Source organism: Tachypleus tridentatus, chromosome 6, assembly GCF_004210375.1.
Source record: "Tachypleus tridentatus isolate NWPU-2018 chromosome 6, ASM421037v1, whole genome shotgun sequence".
Classification (NCBI taxonomy): Eukaryota; Metazoa; Arthropoda; class Merostomata; order Xiphosura; family Limulidae; genus Tachypleus; species Tachypleus tridentatus.
In genome coordinates, this window is record NC_134830.1 from 48,272,163 (window position 1) to 48,294,200 (window position 22,038).

Sequence of the window (22,038 nt, forward strand, 5' to 3'; positions counted from 1 at the left end):
AGGAAAATCATTCTTATTTTGGAAAGTCATAATTTTGCCATCCATTTGTCAGTCATGTTCTGTATTATTTAGATGGGAGGCATCATTGAAAATTTCTTCACCTTTCTTCATGCGTTTTTTTTTTATATTAGTAGCAAAATCACGTTTGGAGGCGCTGGGTATCGATCCCAGTACCTCTCGCATGCTAAGCGAGCGCTCTACCACTTGAGCTACGCCCCCTTTGTTTACATGAATTTTACACTTTCCGAGTTTATTCCGTAAATTCTTCAACACAAAATTTTGTATCCAGTTTCTAAGAAACGTCAGATTTTTTACATTGCACTCTCCGCATATTTCAATACAAGAATAATTTACAGCATACACTTCTCTCCAGTAAAACGTAATTGGCGATGAGCACTGCAAGAGAGAAAACAAAATTGTGAAAGGTCTCCTCTGAAACTTTACATTAAAAACGTTAATTACATACACGACATTGCAGGTAAAATCCTAACAAACATGCCATAATATTTTGACATTTGCAAGCAGCTCTCACAGGAAACCTAGTTATGAAACGTCATGAAACCTCATACATCCACGTGAAAAAGGAGTAATGATATATTCAAATGAAGAAGAGGATTTATTGACTTTAATTTATAATTTTCGCTTACACGTGCATTTAATATTAGCGTATTTGTTTTAAAATAATGAGAAACTGTTACAGTGCATGCACGAGCTTTCAATCCATTATTTATCGCACGCTAGGAGAAAAGTGCTCATTATTCTTTCTTACACCCCTTACATAATTTTTGTAAGTTTCTTTAGCGCTACTCCATTGTTACATACGTTTCTCGTGGATTCTGTTATGACACAAAACGATTTGTTTTAACTCGGGTTCATCTACACAAGTAAAGTAAGAGGAAACCGGAAAGAATGAATATTTCTAGTCTCGAGCTACTTCAGAAATAAATATCATTACAAACAGGCGGTCGGTCATACTTAGAAGATGCGTACTGGCCATCAAGAAGAAACAGTGACTGCGTATTAAACGTTCGAAAAGAAGAGAAAACTACATTAAAGACGAACAGGGTTACAGACACAATTGAAACATTGAAATATTACTTCTACTAATAGTTATTGTGTGTGCATATTAAGCATGAACAATTTCGTAATTACTGGTGGAAGCGATGGTTTACAAAGAAAAAGTATGTACCAATTCTAAGGAAATTTTGTGTAAAAATAGAGTCTTATTATTGTAAAGTTTCACGTGTACCAGTACTATTTAAATTTAATTTCTTTTTGAGTGAGATGATTAAAATTATTTTCGTAGCTCTTACTCCTCAATATTGTAATTGTAACGTCAGCTTCAGGGAAACGAAGTGAGAATGGGTTTTATACGCTCATATTTCTGTATCGCAAGCAAAGCTAAAATCTTACTTGTACTTTGAAGGGTATATCGAAACAGTTCTGTTTATTGAGATTTGTCTGTATGTATTCATTGGGCAATCCAAGATCACGAAGAATTTTATAAAACGCACTATTTTCATACATTAAAGACAGATGAATAATAGCTATCTGACATGGGATTTGTTTTTGGAACATTATCAGTTGCCTACGTAATAGTGAGAATTTCTACTAAACATCTGCGATGATCATTATGCCTCAAAGGTATGGGCGTTAGTTCTCCATTTACAATCAAATGCTCGTATATCTCTTTAGAAGTATGAAACAATTCGAATTTAGAGGCAAATTAGAACAAATTGTAATATTTCAAACCGTACTTAATTAGAATAGGTATTTGCAAATTTCAAACTCAAAGAGAAGAATAATTGTTTGGTAAATTTCTGAAACGTCCCGTGTTTTATTTAATTTTCTCTGAAACTGCTAAGTTATAAAGCAGTAAAAGCAATAAATAACATAGAAATTCTGAAATATTTTCTCATAATGACGTCTTGATCATAAAGTAAAGAATTTAACCTTCTTATTTCGTAATTATTTCAGAGAACAAAGATCGTTTGTATCTAAAGTTCACTGTAAATGATTTGCCTATGAAATGTGATTGTTGATATAAATGCAGTTATATAATTAGTACGTAGGTAAAACGCTAACTATGCTTTTAAGAAAACTTTATTAAAAGTATTGACAAGTCTAAACACAGTGAAACCGTTTATGATTGTATGAGAAACAAGCGTTTTACTTATATTTCGTGATTTTGGAAAGAAATTACCACGTTCCACAAACTCTACTTTTCTTATCTTCAAAGTTTACAACGATTGTGAGCCGTTTTGTTATCGAAGTTTCCACTATGATGTATTTGGAAAAAGATAAATATCTTCATTTCAAGAAGGGTGATTTATGAGTTAAGCATAAATATGATGTAAGAAGTATATAAATGTTGGATTCTCTATGTTTTCGGTGAAGACTTATTTCTCTATGCCTCTAGTACTCGCACTTGTTGTTTCACAGTTACTACTAAATAACATTACACATCTTTTGATAGAGATATATTATGTTATTGAAGTTTTTTCACCACTTACACTGTGCTGTGAACAGAGTATACCTGGCAGTTAGTACCACTGGAAACATAGTTTCAGGTGTAAAAGATAAATTGTTTAATGAGTGATGTGTTATTCGTATTGCCTTGTTAAATGTTTTCGTTCATGTTTATAAAAATGGCGTACATATCGATGACATCATTGAAAGTGAATGAGCAGGAAAACGTCATTTCATTTTGAATCCCAAGAGATAACTTTCAAAGTATTTCTTCAACTCGGTGTATTCTCTATGAAGTATGATTTATTTTAACCTAAAGGAAAATCATTCTTATTTTGGAAAGTCATAATTTTGCCATCCCTTTGTCAGTCATGTTCTGTATTATTTAGATGGGAGGCATCATTGAAAATTTCTTCACCTTTCTTCATGCGTTTTTTGTTATATTAGTAGCAAAATCACGTTTGGAGGCGCTGGGTATCGATCCCAGTACCTCTCGCATGCTAAGCGAGCGCTCTACCACTTGAGCTACGCCCCCTTTGTTTTCATGCATTTTACACTTTCCGAGTTTATTCCGTAAATTCTTCAACACAAAATTTTGTATCCAGTTTCTAAGAAACGTCAGATTTTTTACATTGCACTCTCCGCATATTTCAATACAAGAATAATTTACAGCATACACTTCTCTCCAGTAAAACGTAATTGGCGATGAGCACTGCAAGAGAGAAATCAAAATTGTGAAAGGTCTCCTCTGAAACTTTACATTAAAAACGTTAATTACATACACGACATTGCAGGTAAAATCCTAACAAACATGCCATAATATTTTGACATTTGCAAGCAGCTCTCACAGGAAACCTAGTTATGAAACGTCATGAAACCTCATACATCCACGTGAAAAAGGAGTAATGATATATTCAAATGAAGAAGAGGATTTATTGACTTTTAATTTATAATTTTCGCTTACACGTGCATTTAATATTAGCGTATTTGTTTTAAAATAATGAGAAACTGTTACAGTGCATGCACGAGCTTTCAATCCATTATTTATCGCACGCTAGGAGAAAAGTGCTCATTATTCTTTCTTACACCCCTTACATAATTTTTGTAAGTTTCTTTAGCGCTACTCCATTGTTACATACGTTTCTCGTGGATTCTGTTATGACACAAAACGATTTGTTTTAACTCGGGTTCATCTACACAAGTAAAGTAAGAGGAAACCGGAAAGAATGAATATTTCTAGTCTCGAGCTACTTCAGAAATGCATATCATTGCAAAGAGGCGGTCGGTCATACTTAGAAGATGCGTACTGACCATCAAGAAGAAACAGTGACAGCATATTAAACGTTCGAAAAGAAAAGAAAACTACATTAAACACGAACAGGGTTACAGACACAATTGAAACATTGAAATATTACTTCTACTAATAGTTATTTTGTGTGCATATTAAGCATGAACAATTTCGTCATTACTGGTGGAAGCGATGGTTTACAAAGAAAAGGTATGTACCAATTCCAAGGAAATTTTGTGTAAAAATAGAGTCTTGTTATTGTAAAGTTTCACGTGTACCAGTACTATTTAAATTTAATTTCTTTTTGAGTGAGATGATTAAAATTATTTTCGTAGCTCTTACTCCTTAATATTGTAATAGCAACGTCAGCTTCAGGGAAACGAAGTGAGAATGGGTTTTATACGCTCATATTTCTGTATCGCAAGCAAAGCTAAGATCTTACTAGTACTTTGAAGGGTCGATCGAAACAGTTCTGTTTATTGAGACTTGTCTGTAGGTATTCATTGGACAATCCAAGATCACGAAGAATTTTATAAAACGCTCTTTTTACGTACATTAAAGACAGATGAACGATAGCTATCTGAAATGGGATTTTTTTGGAACATTATCAGTTGCCTACGTAATAGTGAGAATTTCTAGTAAACATCTGCGATGATCATTATGCCTCCAAGTTATGGGCTTCAGTTCTCCATTTACAATCAAATGCTCGTATATCTCTTTAGAAGAATGTAAAAATTCGAATTTAGGGGCAAATTAGAACAAATTTTAATATTTCAAACCGTACTTAATTAGAATAGGTATTTGCAAATTTCAAAGTCAAAGAGAATAAGAATTTTTTTGGTAAATTTGTGAAACGTCCCGTAATATATTTAATTTTCTCTGAAACTGCTAAGTTATAAAGCTGTAAAAGTAATAAATAACTTAGAAATTCTCAAATATCTTTTCATAATGACGTCTCGATCATAAAGTAAAGAATTTAACCTTCTTCTTTCGTAATTATTTCAGAGAACAAAGACCGTTTGTATCTAAAGTTCCCCGTAAATGATTTGCCCATGAAATGTGATTGTTGACATAAATGCAGTTATATAATTAGTACGTAGGTAAAACGCAAACTATGCTTTTAAGAAAACTTTATTAAAAGTATTGACAAGTCTAAACACAGTGAAACCGTTTATGATTGTATGAGAAACAAGCATTTTATTTATAATTCGTGATGTTGGGAAGAAATTTCCACGTTCCACAAACTCTACTTTTCTCATCTTCAAAGTTTACAACGATTGTGAGCCGTTTTGTTATCGAAGTTTCCACTGTGATGTATATGGAAAAAGATAAATATCTTCATTTCAAGAAGGGTGATTTATGAGTTAAGCATAAATATCATGTAAGAAGTATATAAATGTTGGATTCTCTATGTTTTCGGTGAGGACTTATTTCTCTATGACTCTAGTACTCACACTTGTTCTTTCACAGTTACTACAAAATAACATTACACATCTTTCTCATAGAGATATATTATGTTATTGAAGCTTTTTCACCACTTACACTGTGTTATCAACAGAGTATACCTGGCAGTTAGTACCACTGGAAACATAGTTTCAGGTGTAAAAGATAAATTGTTTAATGAGTGATGTGTTATTCGTATTGCCTTGTTAAATGTTTTCGTTCATGTTTATAAAAATGTCATACATTTCGATGACATCATTGAAAGGGAAAGAGCAGAAAAACGGCCTTTCATTTTGAATCCCAAGAGATAACTTTCAAAGTATTTCTTCAACTCGGTGTATTCTCTCTGAAGTATTATTTATTTTAACCTAAAGTAAAATCATTCTTATTTTGTAAAGTCATAATTTTGCCATCCTTTTGTCAGTCATGTTCTGTATTATTTAGATGGGAGGCATCATTGAAAATTTCTTCACCTTTCTTCATGCGTTTTTTTATATTAGTAGCAAAATCACGTTTGGAGGCGCTGGGTATCGATCCCAGTACCTCTCGCATGCAAAGCGAGCACTCTACCACTTGAGCTACGCCCCTTTCGTTTTTATGTATTTTACACTTTCCGAGTTTATTCCGTAAATGTTTCAACACAAAATTTTGTATCCAGTTTCTAAGAAACGTCAGATTTTTACATTGCACTCTCCGCATATTTCAAAACAAGAATAATTTACAGCATACACTTCTCTGCAGTAAAACGTAATTGGCGATGAGCACTGGAAGAGAGAAATCAAAATTGTAAAAGGTCTCCTCTAAAACTTTACATTAAAAACTAAAAGTAAAGTTAATTAATAATACAACATAGAAGAGACTATGTATTATCAATTGCAGCATTATATAATGTTGAAGATATATATTTTTGGTAAATCCAATATCAAGAATTAATTACACCTTATTTTATAATCTTACTTCTACATAAAGGACACGGCGAAATAATATATACACGCGTCACTATCTATTAAATAGCACCAAAAACAAAAGTCTATAAAATATTCCCACTTTGGTATTCTAAATTCAGACAATTATAAAAATAACTACGATTCGAACAATAAGCCTTTGTTTATCATAGAACACAATATTAAGTATCTTCGTATCACAAGAGCACGACTTTCACCAGGAGTAAACATGATTTGATTATATCTTAACTGATGTAATTTATAAACATACTTTTAATAAATGGAATAAAAAAAAAAACTTTTTTCAATAAACGATAACACATTTAATAGATAAAATATTACTCTTTGTATCGACACAATTCGAACACTTTTCCTCTGCAGTACTTACCGTAAAAGAATATTTTTTCCAAGAAAATGTTCTCTTTTTCTAAATTTTTCAGTACGACGTTATCTAAAACAGCTCAGTGTTTGCAAACACGAATTGTTAAGCCTCTCACAGGTTTTAGAGTAACGTGAATTTTACTTACTAATTGTCTAACTTTTTTTCTCTTTTCAAGAATTTAATTCAGATTTATAGAATGTCCGTATGTGAATATACAATTAAAATATTTATACAAAACTTTATACCTACAAGTTGTACAGGCCGAAGTATCCACGGAATGGGAAACTTTCTTCAATAAAATTTTGTTTTTTCTTCGCACAGTTCGGTTTTAATTGTAATATCTCGATCCCTTAGTTACGATAAGCAAATATTCAATATTATTGTGGTTCCATTTTATTGTTGTCTTTCACAGTTTTAATTGGTTGTATGTGTAACAATACTAGTGGTTCAATTTAGTAAAGAAATGACGTAAGCAAAATAGAAGGAAAATGACAGAAATATAAATCTGGTAAGCGAGAGGTAACAGTGAGAATAGTCGGAAGATGTTAAACTTTGTAAAAAGAAAATTTCTCCTTTAAACCTAGTTAAGACATTATACATATGGTGTAAATATAGGTTCGGCTATCACGACTACGTGTATAACGATTTGTTGGTGTAGGTCTCACAATGACAAGTTGGAGATGTGACAAGGAGATACAGACAGTCTCACCGGACAATGTCTCACCCATATTATCTTTATACAGTCAGTATTTTTCAAGATGAGAAATTACACATCGCTGCAAAAAAAATTCGACACTTTGTTGCATGCGTCTCATTAGAAAGAAATGGTTCTAGTTTAAAAAAAAAATTGCCAAACATTTTTCAGTCGAACACAAGAAATTAAAAATTTTGAGAAATTGAAATTATGAAAAAACATTTTTTTATTTTTGAAATGTAGGCAAATAATGATACATAAATACAACATAAATAACCAAAAAAGTTATCTCAATCATTCAAATGTTAAAACAAACTACATGATGATTTGCCACAACCAGAAACCATACATAAAATAGAATTTAACAACTGTTCCTATTTCTATGTAGGTTAAAGTGGATGTGAAACACACGAATAAGAAAAAACCACCCCGACATGTAAATTACCAAATACAATACAATCACCACATGAACACATTGTATCAATATCAAACATGAACTTAATATAAATAAAAGAAAAATAACAGCAACCTTACTAATTAAAACACATGACCACTAAAATTAAAAAAAAATAAACATCCAGGAACATTTCTTTACATTATTTTTTACTTTTACACACTATCTGTCACTCACATCTTTTACATAAATAATAAGCATGAATTGTTTAAGTTATCACCTTCAATTTTACCCATGCTCACAGATGCATCATTTCTCATACTAGTAGTTTTAAAACTAATATTCAAGTTTAATTGTTCTGTGTAGTACTTGAAAATGATCGCTCTAGTGGTCGAAACGTTGTACATATTCTAACAAATGAAAACTTCCAATTATCCTCCACTGTTCGTCTCATTAGTGATGCAATTCTATGTTTCACCATCAACTATTTCTAGTTTATTCATATAACATTTAATTATTTTTATGCAAATCTGAGTGTTTTTAGATTTAACTTTTAGCATATTATTTCGTATGATTTGTGAAATACATTTATAATTTATTATGCTAAATTTGGACATTCATTTGATATAATAACGGATTTTAATTTAAACGTATCAAACCTCCTCTGAATCAGTATTAAGTTTAACAAGCAAAAACATTCAAATAAAATTAATACTTTGAAATACAGATATTGTTTGGGGTAAAAGAGGTGTCTGTATGATGCCTAGGGAAAGCTAGCAGCAGCGCGTGTGGAACTTCTACACGTTTGGAGAGTGGTTCAATTGGATTTTTTACAAGTTAAGTTTGATATAAGGCAAGTTATGTTGCCAAAGTTGAGCTAGAATAAATTTGCGTCAAAGAGTAATAATCTCAGATTTAAAGAATAATGGAAAACATCCAAAAATCGTTCTACTTTTGTACTGGCACATCTAACTTAGGTAATGTAGTATAAGTACTAATGACAACCACGTATATACGTTTTTTATAACTTCTTGTCATGGCTACGTAACTACTGCAGACAGTATTTTGCATGTGATTACCTAGTTCAAACTATATAACTTTAAACATAAAGTTCCATGACAGACATGTATGTAGTCACAGTTTTAAATCAACTATATTATGGTTATCTATTCATTGTCATTTAACTCTGTACAAAATAATTGTGTATATAACCTCAGCAGATATTTACAACTATGTTATAATAATAACTACACATATGAGACAGTTAAATGTATAGTTATAGTAATATTGTCTTACATGACATATTTTAAACTTGAAGTGACCTTAACAAATCACCTTATTTAAGGCATAATGAACATTATCATTTTAGCACATACGTAATCTATTAACATTAGGTCTAAGTTAGTTTTACTTCTGTTTAATAATGTTTTCACCACAATTCTATATTTCTACTTAACGGGTTTGCCATATATTCTTATATAGATTGAGTAGGCTTGATCAATGGTGAATGAACTTCAAGTGGTTTGTTGAAAATGGAACGGGGTATTACCCATATTAAAGTTTAGAACTCTGTTGTTTCATGTGAGTATTTTAACTCTTGGTTATTGTGGAGGAGTAAGTTTGAACTCGAGTACCAAAAACAAAACAGATTATTGCAACACTACAGATGTAAGGAAGAGAGTGTTGTAAGGAACGTTATTAAATCGTACTGTTTACTAAGATTGTGGGACTTTGATATTTTCTCACAAAACTGTAAGAATGTTACTGTCTTTTTATTTGAAATGTTTCCTGAGTCTTTTACTTAAAACACTGCACTAGTATCTCTCCTTTTTAATCTTTTCTTTAAATGTTAGCTTTGACTAAGTTTTAGTTTCCCATTCTTTGTGTGTACTTTTATATTGTTTTAATAATTTCATATTACACGTTTTGCTTTTTTTTACCTTATTTTTTGTTCTGTCTCTCTGTATGGTAGTTTGTATGCTTGCTGCAGGTGAAGAAATGCCTATTTCAGATTTTTCTATTTAAAGGTGAATTTTCAACAAATTTAATAATTGACTTAGAAACTGTGCTTTGGTTAGGATAATTCCTGTGTGTTTGCCATATTTTTAAACACTTTAGTTTTTGAGTAAAAAATGAAACAAAATATGCGGGTCCTCGAACTCAAGTTCCTCTCGGTCGTTCGGCTGTTTCCGTGACGTCTTACAACTATGACGTAATAGTTGCCAAACACGCTTCGTTGCGCGCCGACCATTTTGTACCTTTCAGTGCTGGTGTTTTATGTAAATCTATCGGTGCTTTTTTCGGATTACATACTTTGTGAGACTATTTTTTGTCTTTATATTGCTACTTTATGTTTGTTTTATGATAACATGGTTTACTGCGTTGCTTATATTTGTAAAAACGGTTCATCATTGGGCAAAAGCTTCTTTTCGTTTCTGTAGATGTTTTTGTATCATTTTAACATGTGAAAAAGTTTGAAGAATACCATTTTTCAAATTTAGCTTTTCAAGATAAATTGAAATAAGACTATGTTTTCAACATGTTGAAGTAATCAAGTGTATGTTTTGTATTTAAAAAACATTGTAGACTTGTAAACAATCAAATATAAACTCCATAACATATTTCCATAACTCATCATAATAAAATTAATCTTAACACAGTACTTTGACATTGTCATATTAAATGTAAACCTCATAAAGCATGTTGTTTTAATATATAATCTTATTTCTTCAGTATCACTCACAGTTCCGCTGCTCTCGCTCGTGGAACTGTCTTCATCACTAGAACTTATCAGATCTGTGTCAAAAGGAACTGTTCTAGGTTCGTTCAGAGTAGGCTCGAATTGATATGGCGGTACTCGACACTGTTCAGAACATAAAGTCAAAAAAGACTCCGCCTCTGTTTTTCCATATGCACTGGCCATGTTTATTTACATTCAACACGCTGGCGTTGGCAGTTTGTTTGGCAACTATTACGTCACAGTTCTTTTCCTAGCGGCAAACGTAAAAACTAAAACGTTCGAATTGCCGCTCTGAAAGGATTCTTTCTGCACCAAGTTCTATGTTTCATTTATTAGCACATATGTTTTATAAAAAATGTGAACCTGCAAAATTAATCAGTATGAGTAGTTCTTTTGACTGCAAAGTTTTACTTTTTATGTAAAATTCACCTTTAAGAACTTTGTAAAGATTTACACTGAATACTGTTCTGTTTTTTTTTTCCAAAAGTATTTTTTTTACAGGAACATTAAATGAATAGCAGTAAAACTTGTTAAACATTTAACTTTCTTATAATTGTGTATTTAATTAGAAAAGAAAATTTATGCAAATTTTAGGTGGCTTGAATCTTGATTGTCCAGGAATAAGTAAAATGTTAGAAATAAATTGGGACTAAATTGAGATTTTGTGTTCAGAAGAAGTTTAGTGTGAACAAAACTGTATTTTTCTTCTTTACAACACTACAAGATTTTTAGTTTTTTTACTGTGTGAATGACCCTCAAGTTCAACTTTCCAGCTCCTGGTGGTCACATCAGTGATCCTGAACAAGATGAGTCTGAAGAAACCTCTGAAGTAAAAATCTGTCCGTCAGAAGGAAAGTGTACCAATAAATAGTAGAAGTGAAACTATGGGAGTAGAGGTGACAGTCACTCTACAACACGTACAGGTTTGTCCATTTCCCCCCTTTTTTTTTTTTTTTGTCTAGGTATGCTGCTATATTAATTTTAGTTTTAAACAAAAATGCCATCAAATATTAAATTTCTCGAAGTGAGTTGAACATATGTAGTGTAGCTCTTACAGTAACATCCAGAGAACATTATAAAGGCAGGGGATCATCAACAAAAAGGGGGTCACTTTTTAAGCAATCTGATGCAAAACCTTTTATGTGAGAGTAGTTATAGAAGGCTGTGGGTTTCCTCTACTACATATGGGTTGAATCCATGTTAATCTGTTTTATTCTTTTCAGTCAGTCTTACAAACCATTTTAAAATGTAAAACTAAACAGTGATTTCTTGTATATCAACATTCAATGTGTACATATAAATATATCAATTATTTTTAAAGCTGACAATTGTATTTCCTATCTTGCAGTAGGCAAGATGTGTAATTATGGACAAAGTTTTATCACCAAGAAGAGCACTTTTGGAGCATAAGAAGAAAAGGCAGGGACTTTAGTCCATCCATCCACCCCCACTGTTTGTGTTACTGAGCTCCTATTAGAATCAAACTATCATATCTCTTGTGATGACTGAAATTTCACTCTAGAAGGCTTCGTGCCTTATTATAAGATAAGAACTAGAATATATTTAGTAATGGTTTTAATTTTAAAATGAAATATTACATTTATTTAAAACTTTTGTCACATTGTGATAATTACATACAGTTCAAAATGTTTTAGATGATTGGGTGGAAATCACTTAGATTTTACATGTAGAGAGAAATTGGAGTTACCAGTTGTTATGTTGCTAGGACCCAGGTGGGATGTTTGTTGGCATTATAAGCATAACACCAAAGCTTGAAGTGGTATGTGATGTTATCTTGTTTTCTTTAGGAGGTATAAAACCTCTCCACTGTTCCACTGTCATTAAACTGTCTTGGGTCTACACCATATATCTTACTCTCTTACTTTTCCCTTTCATTCAAGTAGGAGTGGTAAGATACAACACAAAGTAACAATGAACAGATGCATACAGGTTTTCATTAAGGAGTCTAGTATATCCACTGCTGTGAATAATAGTTCACAACTGTAGGTTTCTCGGAAGGGTAAGGTTCAACAAACACTACAGTAAATGCTTACTGGATAGAGGAACTACATTTCTCTTTTCAAAATGTCATGTAAGATGGGGAAGGAATGAAACAAAGTAGTACATGGAAAAAACAAATGAACCCTGTCATTACAGACTCAATCTGTGTGACTGTGTTCATAACCATCACTTTCCATACTATAACTTTTAAAATGATATGTGTATCTTTGCAAAATCTGACTAGCTTTCTGTAAACATTACAAGTCTTTTGTACACAAAAAATTCAAAGCTTTTGATTAAGTATTTTCACTAAAATTAGGTTTTCTTCAAATTCAAGAATTTTACAAACCAGTCCTCTTTCTCTTTTCCTCCTTTTCATAAACTGCATTACACCAATCTTTATTTAAGTGTTTTAGTCAATGATAAATAATGTAGTAACTAAAAAATATAAGTTCAGGGCTATAAGATATTATACACTGTGGATAGTGTTAATTAATTTATTTTGTCAGTTGATATTTCATGATTGTTGTTTTGTTTTTTACCATAAGAGAGTTAAAAGCAGGTTGTTATTGGAAGTTGTGTGATAGATGTCAAGGCTACAGAGATTTCAAGAATGCCTCAATACAAGATATAAAAGGTGGCAACAACCATATAAGAGGTCACAGAGTAGGAAGTGAGCCAAAAGTAAAGCTAAGGGAAAGAGAGTTTCAGTCAGAGAAAAGTTAGAAAATGTGAAATTAACCATTTCAAATAATTTAGCTTGTCAACTGCATTTTAAACCAATTGAATTTGGCCTAAGTGGATTTTTGTCAAGAAGAAAACCATTTAGTATTTAGATACAGTTGTGATACATGTAGTGTGAAGTTTTATCCTGTGTAACTTGTTTTAAACATATTTTAAAATAAGTGGTGTTCATTTATTGTTGAATTTATCTTCAATAAATTGCAAACACTCACTGTAAAAATTAAATTATTATATGCACTATTTAAAAGTAAGTTTTTCACTAGGATGAAATCAGAACATTGGAATAATTGTGGTTCTTTAACAAAGTGTTGGGAGTGGGTGTGCTTTAAGGTCCAATGCACCAGTGTCCAATATTTTTTTTCATAGTTATCAAAAATGTATTAAAATTTTCACCACATGGCAAAAAAATTAACTGTGTTTTTATAGATGGGTTAAAACTACATAGTAATGTTTTTAATTATTTATTGATAGAATTAATTACACTTAAAAAATAGGTGATAGAAGTAAAGCACCAGTTCACCACAGGTCAATAGCTGTTTTGCCATGTGGCAAGTGGTGACCATGTTGGACACCATGGATCTAAGGGATCCAGAGTAAGTGGGAAACAATACTCTTTTCTCTCTTCACATGTCTGCTAGTGATGAACATGTTTGACTGTCAAACAAAATGAATCTAATAATTACATGTTCGTATTCTGTTTGAGAAGGAGAAAGTGGTGTTTATGTTTAGAATTTTCAAATAAAAACTAATTGATAAAATGTTTTAAAATGCATTTATTGTAAATAGAAACATTTAACTGCTTCATAAGCTTTAATACTTTTAAAGGCAAACATATTTGGCAATGCATTTGATGCACGTATTGAACTGGAAACACTGGTTTTGATAAGTGGATATTTCTAAGCATCTGTTTAAAATCTCACAAGAATTTTTTAAAATTACTTTCCTGATTCAGTAAAGTGAAACTTCACTTACTCAGGACCTCGTGTAAGGAAAGTTTTACTTTCATAGCTTAGCACACATGCTTTTCTGGCCATCTTCATGAAAGGTAATTAAAGATTGTCAAATCAAATTATAGATGATAACAACCAGAGTAACCAAACAATAATAAAGCTGTATTATATTTAATTTTACTTTTTTTTCATAAATCAACAAACATGGTAGTGGACATGAAGTACTATTGACACCCAACTTGAAAATAGAATAACAACTGTTCTCAGTGTTCTGGAAATGAAACTTGTATTTATATCTGAGAAAAGAAGGAATATAGCTTTCTAAATCCTGGCTTGATTTGTTGAAAGTAGAATAAGTTGGTAATAATATGCTATGCAGATACTATATACCTCACTGCTATATAGTATATAAGACACAAAAATCTCTTTGTCTCTTTGTTCATTATCTAACTAATCCAGGTCCACTGGACAAATCTTAACCAAACTGTGTGAAATGTTTTCACACAAGGTCTAAAACAGAAGTGCTTTCAATATATGACTGTCCTTCTTCATGAGAGTAAAGGTGAAGATAATTTGGAAAAGGGGGCATATTAATAGGGGGTTCACAACTACTCCACCCCCATTATTGCTGGTATTTAACACTGATGTAAGTTAACATTAAATACATTTATAGATGGTCTCTTGTTCTTAAACCAAAGAGTAAAATATGTTTATAAAATTTTCCCTGCTACGCATACACACAATGTGGAGGAGAGCACACGAACATTTAATATATATATCTCAGAGACTGTAATAGATTCTCTATGGAGGAATAAAATGAACAAGAAATGACTGCCTTTGTTGCAGTAATATATAAACTGAGATAAAGTTTCTATTCCAACAGCTGCAATAAGGCTGATATGAAGAGCTGTTGTTTGAGTTATACCAATTTCCTACTTCGACCTGTCTGTAAGACACTTCTGTGGCCATTGATTGTCTGTTAATTAATCTTTTAAAACGCTGTAGAAAGACATTAACAGCTGGGTGTTGGTAGCAGGTAACAGAATGCACCCCTACTGACACTACATTAGACACTACTTCTTTCTACAGAGTCATCCTGATCATTACACAGTGTAATAAATGAATGTTTTAAATGAATTGTGTGAAAATCAGAAATTTTGTCATTTACTATATCTCTACCCCAGATTTTTTTTTAAGTTCATGACCCAAATAAAGTAGGGATACCTCAGCTTGATAAATACAAAACGTAAAATTCTGAGTTATTTTTATGGTTCTAGTTTAGAATTTATTAGGTCATGTGCTAGTTTATGCCTAGGTGTCACAGTACATAGCATGAATCATCACTGATGGTACCTACTGCTTGGTGGGATAGTTCACCAGATACCAACTTGAGTGTGATGTTGTTTTATGACTGACACAAATATAATATGTTCTTCTGGATTATTGCAATCTAAGTTGTGATTGGCCAGCTACAGGGTGAACATAAATCATGTGATTAGTTTCTGTTTTGAAAGGATTGTAACTTGTTGTAAAGTGCAGCATTTTTATCTAGGTGTGTTCCGAGTTTGTAGTGCATATTTTAATTATACATTTTCCTTTTGAGTCTGTTTTAATTTTCATTCCACTTTTCAAACTTATTTTGCAAAATGGTAAACATGTGAAATAATTATAGATTATCAAGAAGTTAGAACTTGTGTTTGGTAAACTCCATCTTCTTTATAATATCATATTTTCTCACACTAATCTTCCATCTAAATAAATCAATGAGTCTGTCAGTATGCAGGGTGTGGTGTACACAAATGCCTCTATTTTTGTAAACTACAATAATTCATCATATCAGTACTTCCAAAGTTCATTTTTCATACTGTGGATCTCTGATAAATCTAATGTTTAAGTTTATTTTATATAGCCTCGACAAAACTAATGGGGAGATCTAGTCAACAGAAAAAGTATTTTAAAAAGAAGCCATTATCCTCAATCAAAACATAAATTTTAACATCTTAAGATAATATTTTTTAGCATTTGAAATCCACTATGTTCAGCCGTATTGACTTGCTTATAATGTTCCTTGGCTATATTGTGCATACTGTTTGAAAGATACTTGAAGGTTTTCCTCACAGGGTTAAGGAATAATTGGATAGCTGTTCATCCCTATTGTGCCTTCTATTAAGTAAATCATTATGATCTGTTTTTAAAAATAGTTTTTTGTGGTCATCAATTGCACTGTTTCAGGTGTTGTTGTTCCTTCAGACTCTCCACTGTGTTTCACATCCTCACTTTTCTTCTAGTGAAGATTGATAGCCCTTATTATATTCTACTTTTCCTGTATGTACCACATCTTTCTTGTACAGGTGAAGAGTATACCTGGTTCAGAGGTGGTATGGTCTCACACATCAGTTCTTTGAATTTGACTCTGTTGTCTTTGGGTGTGTCCTTTGGATTATTTTGAAGGATGCTTCCTTTCTCCTCTCACACTGGTTCTTCCACCTGTTCAATGTGAGATTCTAGTTATTTATGTAATAGGATGTAATGTACTGTATTGGAAGTTGTAACTTTCCTAAACTGTAAATATATTTCTGGAAGGTTCTTACCTCATTTCACACTTCCCACCTTTTCTCTTCATTAAAACCTAATGATTCCAAATTCTAACAGAATTCAAAGTGACATCTGATAGAATTGAACAGAGGAAGTCATAAGCATAATGAGAATACCTAGCACTCTCACTGGTGGAGGGTTATCACATGATAATTTTAATGAATAATTTGCAATCAAGAGGAGGCACAAAGCTTGTGACATGCTTGAAAACAAGTTTTTAATATAGATGGCAGCACTGAATGATAATATCTATTGATGTAAAAGGATTCTTTGTTTGTTTTTGAATTTCGTGCAAAACTACACCAGAGCTATCTCTAGTAGCTGTCCATACTTAGCAATGTAAGACGAGAAGGAAGGCAGCTAGTCATCACCACCCACCACCAACTCTTGGGCTACTCCTTTATCAACAAATATTGGGATTGACTGTCAAATTATTATGCCCCATGTCTGAAACAGCAAACATGTTTGGTGTGAAGAGGATTGGAACCCACAACCTTCAGATTATAAGTCGAGTGCCTTAACCATCTAACCATGACGTGCCTATGTAAACTGAGATAAGTACTTATCAGAAATACATCAGAACAGAAAATTATATATATCATAACAATATTATAGAATACGATATGCAGATACAAAATAAATATGCAGGTTAACCAGTCTGTAAAATGGTATTCCTGACATATAGAAAATACAATTCAAATCATAAAATTTAGAAATGCTAAATATTGAAAACATCTAGACCTCTTCTAGCCTACCAAGGAAAGAAAAAAATGTACTGTTACAAGTTAGCTGATTCAACAGCTTACATCAACAAAAGTTTATATTCAAGAATAATTATTTCAGTCCCAGCAAATACAGTTGCATAGCTCAGAAAATTTCAAGGAACTTTTAATGTGTGATCACACTAACTGTTACAAGGTTTATAGATCAAAATAATCCATAGTGTTATTAATATTGTAAGGCTTAAAAGCATAGATTTACTAAAATGGATTAATTTCTGCATACAGTTTTAGTGGAGCTGTTGTATTAAAGATTCAAAACTAACATCATATTGTGAGGACATCTTGAATGTAACAGCTAAACACACTTACAAAACGTTATGAGTGTAACCTGAATGAATGGTGCTTACTTGTGATAATGTACCATTTACTTTTTATCAGTATTTTAGAGTGGAATTTGTATAATTAAATAATTAATTGTGCACAATTTTCTAACTGCTGTATAATAAATTTAATGGAAAGCATACAGTTTTATCACCTTACAAAAATATAGGACTAGAAATATGTTAATCCATTACTTTTTGAAAGGCACAATAATTTTATCAGTAGCATGTGATAATATGTTCAAGTTCCAGCACATAACAGATTCTAATGGTATTCTCTTTTAATGTTTTAGGGGTTCACGAACTGTGTATACAGCCATAGCAACTGCTACTGTGTCGGAAGTTACAATTAAAGAGATTAATATAACCCAGCAACCCAGAAAAGAGCTTATCATCATCCAACATTTAGTACTGACAGAAAACAAACATCCAAACATAGTAAACTATTTGGATAGCCATCTTGTTGGTGATGAACTCTGAGTAACTGTTGTTATTCTTACGTATAAGTTAGTTCTCTTTTATTTTTAATCTTACCTGTTATAGAGTGTTGGTTAATGTATTCTCTTTATTTAAATTATAGTTATAAATAATACATGATAGTTTTAGTGTTGTAGGTTGCAGCCACATTTGCTTCTGATACAATGACTTTTAATTTATTCCATATATAAATAACTTTGAAAGTACATTATATTTTCCTTCTTAACTTCTTCCAGTATGTTATCTCTTACCAGCACTGTTTAGTTTTTACCATACTTTATTCATCTTCCTTGTATGTTCCACACACAGTGTTATATAAGTGGTTGTTGAAATTATTTTATTCAGGAAAGGTTGAGTTTGTTAAGTTATTAACAGTTTATACAATACTCTCAAATGTAGCATTATTTACAAAACTGTAAACATTGTTTAGTGTGTAATACAATACTTAAAAAAAAAATTCAGACAGAAAAATGAAAGTTAGAGAATGAAGAAATAACAAAAATGTAGAAAAGTGGTCTGTGACAGTTCAGTTTTCCATAACACTTTTGAAATTGCTCCTGTAATTTTTTCTATGAATCACATATTTTTTCTAGAAAATATAAATCTCACACTTAAAGAATGTTAAACAACTGATGTCACTTTACTTCCTACTTCATGTACAATTGTTTGAAGAACTTTTCTGTTTTGATAAGACATATGATTACTGACAGAATATTAAGAGAGGAAAAATAAATTATTTTGTCTCATTATTATGTATAATAAAACATAAGTGAAATGTTAAGCTTTGTTTCTTTAGATAGTAATGGAATGTTTATCAGTTGGCTGTATGACTGATGTTTGAGCCCAAACCTGTCTTTCCAAAAATGAAATAGCAGCAGTTTGTGAAGAAGAATGTTATATTGATTGTTATAAGTAACTAACAAGAGGTTTTTTTACAGAAGATATCTGATGATTGTAATTTATTTAAAAGTTTGTCCAATAATTATTATAGATTCTTGTCAAAACTATGGATACTTTCTTCCATAAACTTTCATTTCTCTAGTGATGACAAACATTTTAAATAACATTTCAGAAAGAAATAATGAATTTACATCCAAAATTGGTGAAGTTATCATATTGTAAACTCTGTAGTTCTTTCTATAATTACAGAAAGTTTCACCTCAATGCATTTCATGGAGGAACATCTTAAACAAGTGTACAAAATTCTTATTAATTTACCTTTGGCAAGTTTTAACTGCACTAAATATCAGATAAAACTTATACCATTTTAATGTTAAATGCATAGCACATTTTTAATCTTCTATCATACAAGTTATTAATTTGAAAAAGAGTAACATTAAGAAAGAACTGATAGTTCAAATACATACCATATAAACTTACAGAGTGATTTGTCATGAAAATGGGTTAAAAATTTACAATTATAAAATTGGTTTTATCCAAAATTACAAAACTAATTAAAGTTATGAAGAACACATATTTAAAAACTACTGCAGGCAACAGCCTAGTCTTTCAAGATTACCTGGTAACTTCAAAAATCTACTGTGTGTGTTTTGCAAGCAGTATTATGCTAAGCGTTGTTTATCTATAATCATAAAATGGTGTGTGTGTATGTGTGACCACCAGAGCTCCAAAAGGAAAGAACCAAGAAAAGTGAAGTTTTTAACCCATACAAAGTGGACCCTATGAGTAGTGTACCTGGGTATTAGTACTGATTCATGTGTGCACTTATCCTCTCAATGAGGCAAGGTAGAAAAAAACATGTAGTAAAGAAGTGATTTGTTACATAACAACATCTAATACATAGAAAAGTCAAAAGATTTTGGTAAAGATGTCATCTAACAATGGCTTCTGTGTCATGCTACTCAGCAAGAAAAATAATAGGCTATACTTTTATACTAAAATAGGTTCAAAATATCCACAATCAAATAGAAGTGGACTGGACCCCTTTTGAGGGGCCATGCCATTTTATTATGAGTTGGAACCCATACCATCCCACCAGTACTGAAAGTCATATATAACCTATACACTTCATACAAGGGGGCCCATGCACCTAGAGACAATGGCTAGTCTACCTCTGTCACATAGAGTATAAAAACCTAATAACTTGGGCTAGCTGGGAACTGTCATTTATATAACAACATTTAATACATAGAAAATACAATGTGTTAACATAATGGTGCTTTCCTGCAGTGGCTTTTGTCATGTTGCTTAGTAACAAAAGTATAGCCTAATATAGTACTATAAATATAAATGAAATATGTAAATTAGAAAATTGGAAAATGTGTGTTGATTTCTTAACTTAGAGCCTGCACTGATTAAAGAACTTTGTTTTTTATTAAAATAACTGGTAACATAACAGCAAATACCTTAATTCAGAAATGACTTAAGTTTAAAATTACTCAGGGGTAGTCATTCAAGGTTGTTGGTGTCAACCTACAAAGCCCACACTTTACTCATTGCCAACTTTATGCTGGGTGTTGGTGTTAGTGAAAATCTCTATCTCTTGGCAGCAGATGGTAAAACAACTAATATATCAACCTAATAACCCAATCAGTAACATGTTAAGATATTTGTCTTTGAAATAAATTCATATTTCATATAGGTTCTCCAGGCAATAGAGTTTCTACACCATAACATAATTCATAGAGATATTAAAAGTGATAATATTTTACTTGGAAAAGAATGAACCATGAAACTAGGTAAGTTTTTAGACATACAATATCTTTGTGAAATCGAGCATTTCTAAGTATTTTAGGTTGTTTGTAACAGTTTTCTCATTTGGTAGATTACTTGACAGTATATACATGTTATGAAAATGTTGAAACATCACATATCAGTGGTTTACTTGATTATTTTTATAAAAGCATAAAATATGTACATGTAAGTACAAATGTTTCCAGTTCTCATGTTTAATACATCCTTAATGATTTGTAAGAAAATATATTCATGTTTTTCTTTTATTTATCTTAACTAATTGGTGTTATCATCACTGGTTGGCACTCGTCCTTGGATGGCTCCAGAATTAATAAAACGGAAAAAGTACAGACCGAAGGTTGACATCTGGTCCCTTGGTAGTACAGCCATTGAAATGATTAATGGCAAACCTCCTTATCATCAGGAAAATTCTGACGTGGTAAGTGTTGGTAACCGGTACTTACAGCCAAGGAATAAGAGTAGATTGAATTTCAATTTTCTCCTTGTTTGGATATCTTTCATTTTTCTTCTTTGTAAATAGTTTTAAGTTTTAAAAGTTACAAAATCATCAAATTAGATAGAAAATTAAATACTTTGGTATAACAACAACAACAAAATATTTGATTTAATAAATCTCGGAGGAACTTCCAGTGAATAAAGTTAATCTTTCACTAACAATTTCAAGATCTTTTAATAACTTGGGTGCATTAATGCTTTGCTTTAATTAAACTCAAATGTTTCTCCAATAAAGTTAATCATAAATATTGTCATTGTTTCACAAAACACAAATTCTTAAAAGCTACATTTTAGTATTTTAAAACACAATCGTCTGCTTTGTCCAGAACGTCTTTCACCAACTACAGGGAATAACTATAATAAAGACAAAAACAAGACTGTTCACATTATTCAAACATGTAGATGTATTAAAGATGATGATGAACAGTGGAACAATGAAAACAACAATGAACATTTGACAAGACTGTATACAGTAACAAACAGATAATTATTAAATGTTGTGGAGTGTATTATATTATTATCTTTAAAATTTATAAACTACAGTGCTTTTTGCCATAGTATTTCTGTCGAAACTTTTAGAATGTTCACCATCAATGAGTTTTCCT

The 22,038-nt window shown here is 31.5% G+C and overlaps 1 long non-coding RNA gene and 3 other non-coding genes across 5 annotated transcripts; 1 reads left to right on the forward strand and 3 right to left on the reverse strand.

Annotated features, from left to right (window-relative positions):
• Nucleotides 1–146: 146 nt before the first annotated feature.
• On the reverse strand, nt 147–219 carry TRNAA-AGC (transfer RNA alanine (anticodon AGC)). Its single transcript has one exon. It is a non-coding gene; the product is annotated as a tRNA-Ala (tRNA).
• A 2,712-nt stretch (nt 220–2,931) lies between these two features.
• On the reverse strand, nt 2,932–3,004 carry TRNAA-AGC (transfer RNA alanine (anticodon AGC)). Its single transcript has one exon. It is a non-coding gene; the product is annotated as a tRNA-Ala (tRNA).
• Nucleotides 3,005–3,775: 771 nt separating this feature from the next.
• On the forward strand, nt 3,776–21,774 carry LOC143254543 (uncharacterized). 2 transcript variants are annotated; one of them, XR_013030246.1, is made up of 4 exons: nt 3,776–3,967; nt 11,128–11,277; nt 18,040–18,252; nt 21,244–21,774. It is a non-coding gene; the product is annotated as an uncharacterized LOC143254543 (long non-coding RNA). The 2 variants fall into 2 exon arrangements; XR_013030245.1 differs by lacking the exon at nt 21,244–21,774 and having other exon boundaries at nt 18,040–19,215.
• On the reverse strand, nt 5,716–5,788 carry TRNAA-UGC (transfer RNA alanine (anticodon UGC)). The gene has a single exon. It is a non-coding gene; the product is annotated as a tRNA-Ala (tRNA).
• Nucleotides 21,775–22,038: the final 264 nt, after the last annotated feature.